This window comes from Lissotriton helveticus, chromosome 9 (genome assembly GCF_964261635.1).
Source record: "Lissotriton helveticus chromosome 9, aLisHel1.1, whole genome shotgun sequence".
Taxonomy (NCBI): domain Eukaryota; kingdom Metazoa; phylum Chordata; class Amphibia; order Caudata; family Salamandridae; genus Lissotriton; species Lissotriton helveticus.
Window position 1 is genome coordinate 926,124,348 of NC_136070.1, and position 16,592 is coordinate 926,140,939.

A 16,592-nucleotide genomic window follows, 5' to 3' on the forward strand; every position below is an offset into this window, starting at 1 on the left:
ATCTAAAATGACTATCCTCAAAATCTCCTCTTTGCAGCCTTGTGTAAATTCCAATATGTCTAAAAATGAAAAAATCTTGAGTGCGTCCTGCAAATCGGATACAACATCGCTAATCACGTTTTTGGCATCACACACCACTTGTGGAGAAGTGTGGCTCAATGGTTAGAGCGGCAGACCCTGATGCAGAGGTCTAGCCCGGGACCAGGGTTCAATTCCCTGCCTCGGCGGGTCTTGGGCTCAAAATTCCACAGACCTGATAATTCTCGCCTCGGTGACTATTCCAATCATGGAGTCCCGCTCTGCAACTCTGGGCAATAGCTTGCTTAATCTCCACAACGGCCCCCACAACGCTAAGGATGCCTGGCCTCCACCTTGGGGGTGCCCAGGAGTGGACACCTCACAGGGAAAGCCAGGATGGGTTCCACAGCGGTATTCGTTCAAGCGCCTTGAGACCCTTGCGGGTGAGTAGTGCGCTATACAAGTATCCATTTACATTTACATTTGTATGTTTAGAGTCCGTATTTTTGCAAGTGTGAAATAAATACTATGTCAGATTTTGTATTTCTTGTGCATTACCAGGAAAATAAATGATTTATTCGCATTTACAGTGCATCCAGGAATGCACGAAAAGTTTAAGATTGTGCACTCTGTTAAACCTTATCAACTCCAGCTATGACACCTTGGTAACTACCAGAGTTTAATAGGTGCAAAGAATATAAAACCTGCACACAGGGGGGGATTTCATTACTTTGGAGAGTATTACTCTCAAGCTGTGGCTTTAAATCAGCTATGAAGTCCAGTGTTACAGCCCTACTTTTTTGTTTTTTTTTTTGTTTAAATTTGTTTGAGATTTTACATGTCCTGTTAAAAGTTGCTATTGCATCATTAACATACTATACCATACATTTGCAAGTGTTTGTTGAATTCATTAGTATAAATAATAATCAATCTCATCGTACATCAGAACAACTTGGATAGGATATCTTACGACAGTCCAGGAGTTATCTTCTAGTTTAACTCGCCATACATTAGTATGTTATGTGAAGTCTGGTTAGGTGAGTATCCTGGGGGTGTGGGTTGGTGTTTCACCCTCACCTCTACCCATGTATGTCATCTCATATAGGATTCATGAGTGCATTCCCTGGTGGAATAATTTGGTTTTGGAAATACCAAGGGGAAAACACAACTGTGAACTGTGGGAAGGAAACCGGGTGTAGGGGAGGGTGGGGAGCAGTTGGATTATACGTTTGTGTTGATCAGTGATGTGATTGGCTGTGGTTCAATGTTACTGTACTGTTGCATGTGTAAGGGGGGGAGGAGGTTGTTTGTAGTATTGGGTAGGGATGTGTGTGACATGTCCTCGACATGTCATTGGCTGTGTGTGTTTTGTTGCTATGCAGGGGGGGCTGTTATATATTCCATGGGGGATAAAGATTGAGTTTGGGGTTGAGGTTGTGAGGCCTTGGGTGTTGCCACCGTTGTCGTTTCCTGTGTGTATTAAAATAGTAGCTGTGCGCATTCCATGGAGATAGGATGTTTGTGTGTCCCTTTCACTTCCTCGTCTTAGTGCCTCTTCCTCTGCTGCGCCCCATTTTTTCATAGCACCTACCCTAGCTGCTGCTGGGGGTCCTGCTGGGCTCGCCAATGCATGGCTGTTCCCCTCTTTGCTAGGAGAAAGGCCAGGGATGCAAAGCGCCACTGTAATTTTTTGGTTTTCCTTTTGCAATAGATACTAAGGGCACATGCTTCCCATGTGGATATGCTCGGAACATTTACAGTCGCTCAGAGTGTCTGCTGTACCTTCTCCCAATACTGTCGGATGGTGGGGCAGTCCCAGAACATATGCTTAAAGTTCGCCTCCTGGGCTTGCCAGCGGGGGTACGCGAAATGTGTTAGGGTAAAAACGGTGGAGTCGGTGGGGTGTTAGATATGCCCGGTGTAAGATATTGAACTGAATATTTTTGAAGCATGCATTCCTAGAGACCTTTTTTTGATATTCTAGCACCTTTTTCCATTCTTTATCATGGAACACCGTCCCACCTCATCCTCCCATGTCTGTCATTACACGTCTAGGGGAGCACTGGTTAGCTCTCTAATCGCTATGTAGTGCCAGGTGACTAAGTGCCTTCCCGCGTCCATATGAAGGATCGTGTGTAACACCGGATGTGTCTGGGGTTCCCCCTCTCGAAGATCCCAGTAGTGTTGGCTGTCATCTAAGAGTTGTCTATGTATTAGGAATTGTCCTGGCGGGAGGTCATAGTGCTCTGCCATTTGGGCGTACGTCCTTAACTGTCCTCCTTCAAACAGGGACTCTACCTTGGTCATTTCGTGGTCTGTCAATGCCTGAAGGGCTGCTGTAGTATAGTATTTGTCCTTTCGGGGAAATCCCACTAGTGGGAGTAATGGGGAGTACAGGGGCTTTCCTTTTGACATGTGGTGTATTCGCAGCATACATTTGCGGGCTAGAGATACCTGTAGGGGGTGTGTGCGTAGCGGTTTGAAACCCGGCAATAACAGCCTCCGGATAGCTGGAAGGGGTATACGACTTTAATCAGTAATTGTTTCCCCTATATGTCGTTCTGCTGTCCAGTGAGATAGCCATTGGAGTTGTGCCGCTAGGAAGTATGCCTCGAAAAATGGAGCTCCCAACCCTCCCCGGGTTGTGGATAAGTGTAGTGTGTTTAAGGCTATACTACGCTGTCGATCGCCCCATATCAATTCTGTGAGTAGTGTGTCTAATTCCCGAAAGAAGGAGCGCAGCAGTATCACAGAGAGGTTTGTGAAATGAAGTAATCTAGGTACCATAATCATTTTAGCTATGGCTACACGTCCGATGGGAGCCAGGGGTAGTGTTTTCCAGAAGTGTAACGCCGCTCGCAGTCCCGCTAATGTCTTTTGATTTCCTTCGTATAGATCCTTCGAGAGAGTGATACATTCGTACTCCCAGATATCGAGGGGCTGCGGCACTGGAGGTGATTGTCTGTGCTCCTACTGTTATGTCCAGAGGTGCCAGATGAGGGCTAAGTGGGGAAAATCGTAATTTGTCCCAATTGACTCTGAGACCAGAGGTCATATCAAAGTCCCATAGCGTTGACCTTATTGGGGTGAGGTCACTGGTAACGTCTCGTACGTAGATCAGGAGATCTGCATACAACGATACACAGTGCACTGCGACGGCTATTGAAATACCCCATACTTCCCCCTCCCATCTTAATCGTATTGCTAAGAGCTCCACTGCCAATGCGAACAAGAGGGGGGACAGGGGGCACCCTTGTCTGGTCCCTTGTTCCACCGGAAATGAAGCGGATATGAGTTTGCCTATCCTTACCCTGGAGGTATGACCCCTATAGAGGAGTTGCGTGTACACCAGTAGAGTTGGGCCTTCATTTATTTTCCAGAGGACTGCAAATAAATATGGCCATAGTAGTGTTTCAAAGTCCTTTTCAAGGTCTAAAATCAGGCACATCGTCCGTGGGAACTGTTCTTTCGCTCGATCTTGAATGTGGAACAGTCTGCGTAGATTCTGCGAGGTGTTGCACCTTGGGACAAAGCCACATTGGTCTGGGTGTACCAGTGTTGACAGAATTTGACTGTAACGATCTGCTAGTATGTTACATAGTATTTTGCGGTCGGCGTTCAATAGGGTTATCGGTCTGTATGAAGCGGGGAGTGTTGGGTCCCTATGTGGCTTCGGGAATGTCACCAAAATCGTTTCGCGAGCGAGTGCGGGAGTTTGCCCCTGGTCAACGCATCCTCGAGCATGGCTGCCATCCGGGATGTTAGCTGGGTCGCAAAGGTGCTATAATACTCGAGTGGGATACCATCCATTCCTGGTGCAGTTATGTGCTAGTGTTCTGATCGCGTGCGCTATGTCTGGTGACTTGATTCTCATCTCTAACTCCTTTTTGTCAGTGGGTGGGACGCTGGGCATAGGTGGTGTGCCAAGGAACTGAGTCAGCTCTTGGTGTGTTGCCTGTGCCGGGGTTCGATACATTTCTGAGTAATAGTCTTCTGAGTAATAGTCTTGAAATTTATGTAGTATGTCTATCTGAGAGTGTCTAAGGTTTCCCTCTTTGTCTATGAGTTCCATGATTGGTTTCACGTCTGTGTCTTGCTTAGCTAGCCAGGCTAGGAGTGTCTTGGTTCTGTTACCTTTCCTATGCACTCTGGTTGTGTATGCTCTGAAGTTGTATTTATGGAGGGCGCACATGGTTTCAGCATGTGATGTTTTAGCCTCTACTACTTGGGCTGGCGTGGCTTCCCCTTTATCCATGTCTTTTGATAGATCTGTTAGTTTTGCCTCCGCTTTGAGTAGCTCGCTCTCCAGTGTTTCGTACTCCCACTATTTGTTGGATGCAGTGCCCCCTGGCTTCGACGTTGAACGCGTTCTATTCTATTAATCTGGAGGATGCTGTACGGGCGTTAAGCTTTCTTGAATATGATCTCCATGTGTATGATGGAATGCTGGGTCAGTAAGGCACTCTCGTGGCAGCTTCCACCTTGGTGCAGGGGGGTGAGGTGGTTTCCATCTAAGGGTCACTGTATGTGTGTCGTGGTCTGATACAACTCTACCCAGGTAGTCTGAGTGCTGTACCTTAGGGAAGAGCATTTCGGAGCATAGGAATCTATCTAGTCTTACTCGCAGGTTATGTGGGATTGAGTGGAAGGAATATGTTTTAGTGGTTGGGTTCTGTGCTCTCCAAGTGTCCACCAATGGCCAGTGATCCACCCATTGTTGGAAGTGTTCTGTCTGTTTGTGCGCGGGAGAGTGTGCTGGCAGGGGGTGAGATCTGTCTAAATTGATGTCTAGGGTGCAGCTGTAATCACCTCCCAGAAGCCATGGGATCGATGTGTGTTGGGTCAATATTCCTGTGAGGCGTCTCCAATATTGATCCTGCTCTACATTGGGGGAGTATATGCTTCCCAGTAGTATTGGTTGACCATCTAATAACCCTGCTATCAGAGCGTATCGTCCATCTCTGTCCACTGCACATTTCCTGTTCCCTGAACGGCACCCCCGGTCTAATCTAGATTAGGTCACCTCTTGCAAAAACAGAGTATGTTGTGGCGCTTATTATGCCGCGCCATTTTTTACGTAGGTGGTCTACCTCCCCCGTCAGGTGTGTCTCTTGCAGTAGAGCTATCTGCGCTTGTTGCCTCTTTATGTATTGTAATTGCATTTATAGATCGCTTACTACCCCTGACGAGGCGTCAAAGCGCTTTTTCGGCGAGTAGCACGATACTCCAGGACCAATAGAGGTAGAGGATTAGTGTTGAATTAGTATAGTGAAACATGCAAGTACATTTTAAGTGGTGGATAGGTTAGTCAGTTATTTAGATTTGGAACGATAGCAGAAGGATAGAGGAGGACAAAGGTTTGTATTTATATAGCGCTTGTTGACGCACTCTATTCAGGAAGCCTTCAAAGGATTAGTGGTGAATTAATATGGTGAAATATAAGTTTGAGGCATGTGGGCTGCTGAATTTATATCTATGCATAGATCGCCGCCTAGTGTTGGGTCCGGATGATTGCACATTGTTGTCCTGGAAGAGTCTTCGAAGTATCACGAGATAGGTGGCTCCTCCCCTGGACTACAGTGCGCATGGGCATCCCCTCCATGCTCAGATTGTTTTTTTCCGCCATTGGGTTCGGATGTATTTCTTGACTCAAGTTCGGAAACTTCTAAAAGTTGCTCTTTCGAGGCCAAAAGGCCTTAGGGGCGTCGGTATTGTCTTTCGTTCGGTGCCTTTTACCTTCTAGTTCTTTGAACTCCACGTCGGAAGATCTTTTGACTATCGACGATGGAATGGAGCCGGTTCAAGCGCTGCCCCGTCTGCAACTCGAAATATCCCCACATCGACGTACACCCGGTGTGCAACAAATGTCTCTCACCGGACCACGACGAGGCCAGCTGCATGGCCTGTTCGAAATTTCGATCCAAGAAAACTCTCCGTCTTCGGCGCGCTGCACGAAAGTCGGCGCGGGAATCGGCGCCAGACCCAGAGAACATCTTCGGTGGCGACGACGAAAACACTGTTCATGCGGAGGATCCGGAGCACTCGGAGCCCGACTCCACCAACAACGAGGACGAGGAAGAACTCTACGTCCATGATGAAGACATCGTCGAGGTAGGGGACGACGTACAACCTACCGGAGCCGTCTACGACGACTCGGGTGGAGACCTAAACCCAACCGCAGTTGCGGGGGCCCATAAAGACTCTTCCACGGCTCAGGTCGAGGCATCGCCGGAAGGCCTTAGCCAAGATCTTCAACACAGTTCTCTAGTCCCGCTTCCGGGCCCGACTAGGAACATTCCAAAAGAGCCATCGGTCGATAGGCCCCACTCGGTGGAGATATCGAAAGAGAAACCGAAGGAAGCAAAAACGAAACCGAAACAGGTTAAAACACCCATCGGCTCGAAGACTTCGGACCCTTCCAAGTCAAAGCGTGCGCTCGACACCTCGGGGTCGAAAGGGGGCGTCGAGCCGAAGATCGGATCGACTACGCCTGTGTCTGCTGTGAAGCGCGTCACGCTCCCGTCGACGTCGACTTCCGGCTCCAAAGATGGCAGCTCTTCCAAGGGACTCGAGGCCCAGCGGTCCGTCGATCCGATGTTGAAGGAGTCCATGTTGGTCAAGGCGTTCGACCCGAAGCATAAAGTCAGATCGAAACACCCAGCGGCGTCACAGCACGAAGGCGTTCCTGCGAAGCAACAACGACTCGACTCGACGCACGGCCTCAAACGTGCTGAAGCGTCGAAGCCGGTCGAATTGAAAAAAACGCCTTAGTCGAAAACCGTCAGTCCGTCGCCGATGCTCTCGGCGCCGATAAAGTTCGGGCTACCCCCGACGGCGCGACCTAAACCTGCTCAGCACACTCTGACTACCGACTCTGCCAAGTCGACGTCCGGTGCCGCATCCACTCAGCCTCAGTCAGAAGACGTTGTATTCCAGCCACCGTCCCACGACAACCAATCAAAACTCTACATCGACGCCGAAACAGGTCGACTCACTGTTTACCAGCATAAAGTCAGGCCTGATGCGCCTATGGAACATTATAGAATACCTCTAAAGAAAAAGAAGGACTCTTCTACCTCTCCTGTTCTTTTTGAGCCCACACATTCATATGATCAGGGCTATTCCTACTCCCACGTATGCCACTGAGGATATGGAGGGGGGAGACAATGAGGACCAGTTCAATTATGGCGTGGATGCTGACCCAGATGAGTCCCAGGCTTGGGCTGACTCTGTGGACCCTGATCCTCAGGCCACTCCTGATACTCTTTCCTTTGCTGTAAAGACTTCGCCTACTGAAGATACTGCCGCTTTCAACACCCTACTTGAGAGGGCAGCGCTTAACCATGACGTGGATATGCACGCTGACCCCGTGGAGGAGGACTTTATTTTCGATACATTCTCCACATCAGAGAGGTCCATGAAGACTCTGCCTATGCTCAAGGGTGTGCTCAAGCATGCCAGTGACATTTTTAAGGAGCCCACTAAAGCAAGGGTGGTGAACTCCCGCATTGAAAAAAAGTACCGGCCTGCGCCCGTGGACCCTACCTACATCAAGGGCCAACTCCCGCTGGACTCCTTAGTGGTGGCTAATGCCCGCAAACGGGCAAACTCTCAGACAACTGGCGATGCTCCTCCTCCGGACAAAGAATCAAAGATCTTAGAAGCCTCTGGGAAACTTGTAGCAGCTCAAGCTGCTAATATTTGGAGGATCTCCAATACACAAGCCCTGTTAGCAAGATATGACAGGGCACACTATGACACATTAGAGCAGCTCATGCAACACCTGCCTGATACTTATAAGGAGGGGGCAGAAATGCTTATACAGGAGGGGAAGCTGATATCCAACGCGTCCATTAAGTGCGCGTTAGATGCAGCCGACACATCAGCAAGAGCCATAAACACTAGCGTTATGCTCCGAAGGCATGCCTGGCTCCGTATCTCTGGTTTTAAAGCTGAAATCCAGACTACACTACTCAATCAGCCAGTTAACCCCGACTTCCTGTTCGGTCCAGAGGTGACACCACTCTTGAGAAAATTAAAAAAGACACTGACACTGCGAAATCCATGGGCGCTCTGCAGTCTCAGCAGTTATGGGGCGGTTCCTTTAGTCGCCCTGGTAACAGGGGAGCTTCCAAAGGTCAGGCGTCCCAACAGGAACAATACACCAAAAGTGGCACACAAACCACCTATAACAAGAACAATAGGGGTGGATATCGTGGAAACAGCACCAAGGGCAGAGGACGTGGAAATAATAATGCCAGATCCTCAGCCGCTAACAAACAGTGACGCCTTGTCACTGCCCCCCGACCATATAACACCCGTCGGGGGGAGACTCCAACAGTTCCTTCCAGTCTGGGAAAGTATTACCACGGACAGGTGGGTGAGACAACTTATACAACACGGTTACTGTCTAGAATTAACCTCCACTCCACCCGACATCTCTCCAAGGCACCGTCCTATGTCCGCCGAGCACATGCACTTATTGCAGCAGGAGGTCTTGTCCATGCTGCAAAAAGGGGCCATAGAACTCGTGCCTTTGGAGCAACATGGAAAAGGGGTGTATTCACTGTACTTCTTAGTCCCCAAAAAGGACGGGTCTCTCCGGCCCATCCTCGACCTGAGGCCTCTAAACGTATACATCCTGTCAGAACACTTTCACATGCTAACATTACAACAGGTTCTCCCGTTGCTCCGTGAAGGAGATTTCCTAGCCACCCTAGATCTAAAGGATGCATACTTCCACATTCCCATTCACCCCAGTCACAGGAAATACCTCAGGTTCACCATCAATAACCAGCATTACCAGTTCAAGGTACAGCCCCCAGGGTGTTCACAAAGTGCTTAGTGACTGTGGCAGCGCATCTTCGAAGACGACACATCCATGTCTACCCGTATCTGGACGACTGGCTGGTGCAAGCACAGTCGGCCCAGCAGTGTGCCAACCACATGTCACGCACAATCCACCTCTTGCACAGTCTAGGATTTTCACTCAATTACCCAAAGTCCCACCTTCAGCCCGCACAGGTACAGCAGTACCTGGGAGCCGAAATAAACACGCTCGCTGCCACAGCGCAGCCAAACTCAGCGAGGGTCAACAGCATGCACCTGCTGATTCAAAAATTCAGGCCACAACGCTCACTCCCAGCGCAGGTGTTCATGCAACTGATAGGCATGATGGCCTCCTGCATATTTGTGGTCCCGCACGCGAGGCTACACATGCGTCCGCTTCAGGAATGGTTGGCACGCCAGTGGGACCAGGCTCAGGGGCACTTAAAAGACCTAGTGTTGGTGACCGGTCGTGCGTACAACTCTCTGCATTGGTGGAACACACAAAACCTTTGCAGGGGCCGACCGTTCCAAGAGCCTGTACCACAGATAGTGCTGACAACGGACGCATCTCTCCAGGGCTGGGGAGCGCATGTCCTCCATTATACGGTGCAGGGACTGTGGTCACCGCAACAGCAGAAGATGCACATCAACCTACTGGAACTAATGGCGATCTTCATGGCAATGAAGGCGTTCAAATTGCATCTCTGCAACAAAGTCGTGCTGATCCGGACGGACAACATGACTGCGATGTATTACATCCAGAAACAGGGGGGACACACTCTCCACAATTGTCGCACCTGGCACAGTGCATGTGGAAGTGGGCCATTCAGAGGAACATGTTTCTCATGGCGGAACACCTCCCAGGTAGGGACAACCAGATAGCGGACCTGCTCAGCAGACACAGCCATCAGATGCACGAGTGGGAGATCCATCCCTCAGTGCTCCACCCATATTTCCAGCAGTGGGGTCATCCAGAGATCGACCTATTCGCCACTCACAAACGCAAAATGCCGCACCTTCGCCGCCAGGTTCCCTCACCCGCAGTCTCAGGGCAATGCGATATGGATGAACTGGTCGAACAGATTTGCGTACGCCTTTCCTCCAGCACCGCTAATACCGCTGGTGGCACGCAAACTGAGGCAACACTCCATGACGCTCATCCTGGTTGCTCCAACGTGGGCACGGCAGGCGTGGTACACCACGTTCCTAGACCTTTCCGTGGTTCCACACCAACGCCTACGTCTCACTCCCAGTCTCCTCACGCAGAGCCATGGCGACATTCAGCACCCAGATCCGCAGCAGTTGAGCTTTGCAATATGGCTCCTGAGGTCATAGAGTTTGGCTACCTGAACCTGCCTCCTGACTGTATGGACATCATAAAGGAGGCTAGGCGACCTACCACCAGGGGCTGCTACGCGGCAAAATGGAAGCGTTTTGTTATATATTGCTCCAATAATAACATAAATCCACTTGATGCTTCCACACAAAACATTATAAGTTACTTGCTGCACCTCTACAAGTGTAATCTTGCGTATAGTTCCATCAGGATACATTTAGCTGCACTGGCAGCTTATCTTCAGAATAGACAGCATCTGTCCCTTTTCAGAGTGCCAGCCATTAAAGCTTTCATGGAGGGACTGAAAAGGGTCATTCCTCCAAGACACCCGCCTTCGCCTGTCTGGAACCTCAACATAGTCCTCACCAGGCTCATGGGCCCACCATTTGAACCTCTTCACTCTTGTGAGATACAATTTCTCACGTGGAAGGTGGCTTTTCTGGTGGCAATTACATCGCTACGACGCGTTAGCGAGCTGCAAGCCCTTACTATTCAGGAGCCTTTCATCCAAATTCATGCTAATAGGGTTGTGCTGCGCACCAACCCTAAATTTATGCCCAAGGTAGTGTCTCAGTTCCACATCAACCAAACTATTGAACTACCTGTATTCTTCCCGAATCCTGATTCAGTAGCTGACAGAGCACTACACACACTAGATGTTAAACGAGCTCTCCTGTATTACATCGACAGGACTAAAGATTTCAGGAAAACTAAACAACTGTTCGTTGCCTTCTCTCCACAACACAAGGGCAACCCAATCTCTAAATCGGGTATAGCCAGATGGATTGTTAAGTGCATCCAAATCTGTTATCTAAAGGCTAAACGCACGTTGACAATTCCCCCAAGAGAGCATTCCACACGCAAGTTGGGGGCATCCATGGCTTTCCTAGGTAACATTCCTCTAGAGGACATATGTAGAGCAGCAACATGGACCACCATACACACATTCACCAAACACTACTGCGTGGATGTGCACTCAAAACAGCAAGCTGCTGTAGGTCAAGCTGTTCTCAGAACTCTTTCAGACTGCTGCAGCTGGCACGGGCAACCGCCGCTAAGGAGGGTACTACTATTTATTCTATGCATAGATATAAATTCAGCAGCCCACATGCCTCGAAAGGAATATGCTACTTACCAGTATGCATCTGTTCTTGGCATGTAGGGCTGCTGACATTTATATCGCCCGCCCTCCTCCCCGGTTCCTGTTGCAGCTGTAGCACTCTGAATTTATTCATTTATTCTCATGCATGGTCATCACTTGCTTTCTCACTCTCCATCTCTGCCACAATGGCGAAAAACAATCTGAGCATGGAGGGGATGCCCATGCGCACTGTAGTCCAGGGGAGGACCCACCTATCTCGTGATACTTCGAAGACTCTTCCAGGACAACAATGTGCAATCATCCGGACCCAACACTAGGCGGCGATCTATGCATAGATATAAATGTCAGCATGATCTTGCTAGTTTATCCACTTGGGCATTCATCGACAGCTTGGAGTCCATGGTCATTCCGAGGTTTCTTACTTCCTTTGATACTTTAGGCAGTGATCCCAGTTCATCAGGCCATGTGGCAAGCGGGTTGTAGTGTTTCCAATCGCCACACGTGAGTATTTCAGTTTTTGAAGCATTCAATTTGAGATGGCTCCAGGTCATCCACTGATCCTCGGCTCGGAGACAGCTGAAAATTGATAATTTTCCAGTATCTTTGGGGCATTCCAATGGGAGTATTTGCGTGTCATCTGCATAGATATAGCACGTGAGGTGAAATTTATTGATCAGTACTGGTAATGGCTTCATGTAGGTGTTGAAAAGCATGGGCGAGATAATAGAACCTTGAGGGACCCCTGCTTTTGTGGAGTATGGTTTGGACGAGAAAGGTGGGGTATGGATGACATTAGTTCTGTTTCGAAGGTAGTAAGCGATCCAGCCTAAAGCAGTTCCCTCTATGCCTGCTTCATAGTCTTTGTTTACGAGTGTCATGGCCAACCGTGTCAAAGGCAGCTGAGAGGTCCTAGAGGAGTAGCGCAGCAACCCCGTTGTGGTCAACTGTATTCTTTAGGTCATGCCAGATGGCAAGGAGGGCAGATTCAGTGCCTCTTCCCGGACGGAATCCTGTTTGAAAGTCTGAAAGTATATCATTCTCGTCAATGAATTGTGACATCTGGGCGAACGCTGCTCTTTCTATCAGTTTGCCCAGGAACGGTCCATTTGTAATGGGTCTGTAGTTGTCAGGGTTCAGCGGGTCCAAGTTTGTTTTCTTCAGTAAAGGGCGTATGTATGACTTTTTGAGTTCTTCTGGAAATATTCCAGTAGTTAAGGAATCATTGATGATTCTTCTTACTGAAGTGGCAGCAGAGTTTGTTAAAAGAATGGTCTTGAAAGTTTGTGGCGGACAGGGGTCAGAAGGGCTGCCGGCAGGCCTGCTTGCTTTGACCAGGTCCATCCATTCATCGTGTGAGATGTGTTGGAAGGAACTGAGAGGCTTAATTAGAGCAATCTTGGATTGTTGTTTTGTACAAGGGTTAGTGCTGGTGCTTTGTTTCTGTTTTAAGTATGATTCTAATGTGTCTGCTTTGTCCATGAAATGATTTGCCAGTTTGTCTGTGAAATCTTGAGTAACAGGATGAGTTCCTTCTAGGCAATTTGGTTTGCGAAATTCATTGAGTATTTTATAGAATTCTTTATTTACACATTTAACGTTTATAATTCTGTCTGAATAGTACCTTTTCTGATAGCAGATTTGTATAAATTTCTGTAGGTGAAGTTTGTCTTGCTTGGCGTTTGTTTTGAGCCAGGTACATTGCAGCCTTCTAATGTGTTGTTTTATGTCTTTTATTTCTATGTTTCTCCACGGCGCTTTTTTTCTTTTGTACTGTTGAATGGTTTTGAGTGGTATCAGGATGTCAAAAGCTTCCTGTAGCCACTCATATAGATTTTGAACATAATTTATGGTTTCCAGATTTGTACTGGATGTTAGTTGTGTTTCCAAGTGTTCCAAATTGAGTTTGTTCCATAGCCGATCGGTGGATGGATGTAAGGTAGTTTTAGGTGAGTCGCTTAGCGTTGTTTTATGTTGGAAGGCAAGCAAGTGGTGGTCTGACCATGTGACTGGAGTTATAGTTTGAAAGGTAACTAGTTTAGTATTAGCAAAAATGACATCTAGGATATGTCCAGCTGTGTGTCGGATTGTGGACAATCTGATGCAGGTTCAATGCGTCTAGGCCGGTGATTATAGTTTTTGGATGGGTCATATTGGGGTTTTTGTTTGCGTGTGCATACCTCTGACGTTTAATGTGATAAATGTTATATCTGTGTTAGGGATCTTTGCTGCAATCCTGTCTGGTGGCTAGTCGGGCTTCTCTTTGTGTGATGACTGCCCCACCCACTGCCCCCTCCTCCCAGCATAACGCCAGTCACTTGCAAATCTTCTGCTTCTACCATGTCCGTGTTATTGCTCCAATATGGATTTTCGGGGGACTGGGGAGAGGAAGGGGGTAGAATTAAACAACAGGAAACATTCCCAACTTGGGGGACCTATCGTGCGAGGCGATACGTCCAAACTGTATTCCATATACAAACTTTAGTTTGTTGCTAGAGGGGGGTGGACTTGCATTTCTGCCAGCTGCTACAACCACAGCTGCCCGCTCGTAGATAGCGTGGTACATCTACCCAAAGGTGCCTTTCCCGGTTTCTGCCATCTATTTCAGTCTGGTTTTAGCGTTCGTTTTGTGGCCGTGAGATAGTCATGGTTGCCTGTGGTATTGTCACATCTGGATGGGGTATTGTCTTTTCTACGGGTGTCCTGGTTGTAACTTGAATCTTTGCTTTCTTTCACGTGTTGTTCCACCCAGGTATGTGCTTCCGCGGAGTCTGTGAAGAAGTGTGTAGCATCTTCATGGATAATTTTGAGACGGGCAGGAAACTGCAGAGCATATTGTACATTCTTTTGGCGCAGGTTGCGTTTAACTGCCAGGAAGGTAGTTCTCTGTTGTTGGACGGCTCGGGAGTAGTCCGGGAATAGCATGACCTGTTTGTCTTCTACTCGAAGCGTCCCGTGCTGCCTGGCTGCACAGAGGATGGTGTCCCTGTCTTGGTAATGGAGTAGCTTCAGCTGAAATGGTCGGGGTAGCAATCCTGCCCGTGGTTTGCGCTGGAACCCGGTGTGCTCTCTATAGAGAAGTAAGGGGTCAAGTCTTTTGCTTGTGTAAACGTTGTGATCCATGTTGTGATGTATTGGATCGGTTTTGACCCCTCCACCCCTTCCGGGAGATTCATGATGCGTATGTTGCTCCTTCGGGAGCGCCCTTCTAAATTGTCTGTTTTATTCTCTAGGATCTTCATCTGGGATTGCAGGTCTTTCAAAGCGCTTTGTTGTTGCTGTATGTGTGGTTCAATGCTGTGGAGCGTTTTTTCCCCTTGTTTGACTTTGTCTGCCAAATTCCTGTGGTCGTCCCTGAGTAGGATAAGATCTGTGGCCAATTCACCAAATTGATTTTCCATGGTTACTCTGGAATGTTCTATGGCTGCGAGTACCTTATCCAGTTTGTCGGACATGAATCCTGACTGGGGTGGTTCTCCTTCCGATCGGGTGCCGTTCGGGTCTGGGGAGGTCACTCCCTGATGCCCCAGGGCTTGCTTTGTTCCTGTTGCGCTTAGGCGACCCATAGAGGCCCACCTCTCGCAGTCTGTAGTGGACAGGGTCTTGTGCTGTGTTCCACTACATTTCGTCTTGGGGATGGCGGCCTGCTGCGTCCAGCGCCTCTCTACCTGCTGTCGCCTCTCTTTGTCGTTTTGAAGGACTCCTGTGCTGATTCTATCACCTCAGTGGGTATCGGACAGAACTTAGGAGTGGCAATTAATTCTACTTTGTCTCCTCTAACTGAGCAAGGTCTTGTGAAAGGCCCGTTGGCGCGCCCAACAGAAAGCGAGCCAGCCGTACTGAAGGGTCAGATGAGGAACCGGTACCAGTTGAGATCCCTCCTTGAAAGAAGAAAGAAAGACCGGGGGGGGGAAAGGAGAGGCAAATTGGGAGCAGTCACCTAAAGAAGCTACTCTTGCTGCCCCAGTTTCCCCCCCCCCAAAAAAGACTTAAAAGGCACTGGAAAATCTCGGCGGTGTGGGCAAAAGGAGGTGCATGCTCCAGGAAAACCATCCCCCTCTCTGAAATCGTATTTTTAAATCATGGAACACGTCACAAGTGCACAAACTGCGCAAATTAAGGGAAAGAAAACCACGACACAAACTAACCCTGTTCCTCTCCCTGTGGAAAATAGGTTCTCTGTATTAGCCGGGTTGTCTCCTACTGATGAAGGACAGCAGGTCGTAGAAGCTAGGGTGCTAACTAGTGGCAGCGGCTGAGTTTGACGTTGGACCCGCTATAGTCGCCGGCCCAAATAGCACCTTTGCTAATCTTCATACTAATCTCAATCTGGGTACCAGCTCTAGTCCCCCCATTACAGCGCATATACGTCCAGAATCTCCTCACTGTGGAATTGTTTACCCAAATCTGGGGGAGGACGGCCAGGAGCGCATAATTGACCGAAGAGGTGGAGGCGATGAACTCCATAGAAAAATAGTATTTGTACTTAAGGCAAGATCTTTTTGATAAATTTGAAATATCAGAGTCCAACCAAAGGTGGATCCCGGATAAATGTGACGCACTAGAGGAAAAATTGGATGATATTATGGCACGTATTTGTACCTTGGATGGGGGATGTTAAAACTTTTATCTGTGCATTATTAAGAGCGATCACGCCCGATAGGTGGGATATCGAATGGGAGAGAGAAATCCAGAGGGCACATCGGGATCCCTTTAGGTTCAATCCAGAGAGGAAAACTCCAAGAAAAATTCTGATTAATTTCTTGAATTTCACCTCGAAAGAGCTGATATTATCAAAGGCATTAAAAGAGGGCTCCCTTAAACATGATGATTTTTCATATCAGATAAGATCCGCCCTTAGCGAGAGGACAGCCCAGCAGCAGTGGGAATTAGGTACTAGGATGAGTGAGCTCCGAGAAAAGGGAGCACAGGTGCATTTAAAATTCCCGGCTATGTTCAATCAATCATGGCATTTGTAAAGCGCACTACATACCCGCGAGGGTCTCAAGGCGCTAGGGGGGGGAACGCTGCTACTGCTCGAAGAGCCAGGTCTTGAGGAGTCTTCTGAAGGTTAGGAGGTCATCGGTCTGCCGTAGGCGAATGGGGAGGGTGTTCCACGTCTTGGCGGCGTGGTGGGAGAATGATCTGCCGCCGACGGTCGCTCTTCGGATGCGGGGGACAGTGGCGAGGGCGCGGTCTGCAGAGCGGAGCTGGCGGGATGGGGAGTAGAGGCTAAGTCAGCTGTTAAGGTAAATGTGTTATGTTGAAAATAATGTGGCGGAATAAGATGCACAATATCAGTGACCCTGA

At 48.6% G+C, this 16,592-nt stretch overlaps 1 protein-coding gene across 5 annotated transcripts in view; it reads left to right on the forward strand.

Moving 5' to 3' along the window:
• The window catches only part of LOC144782015 (adenosine deaminase domain-containing protein 2-like), a 582,918-nt gene that overhangs the window by 229,778 nt on the left and 336,548 nt on the right, over positions 1–16,592 (forward strand). The window lies entirely within an intron of this gene.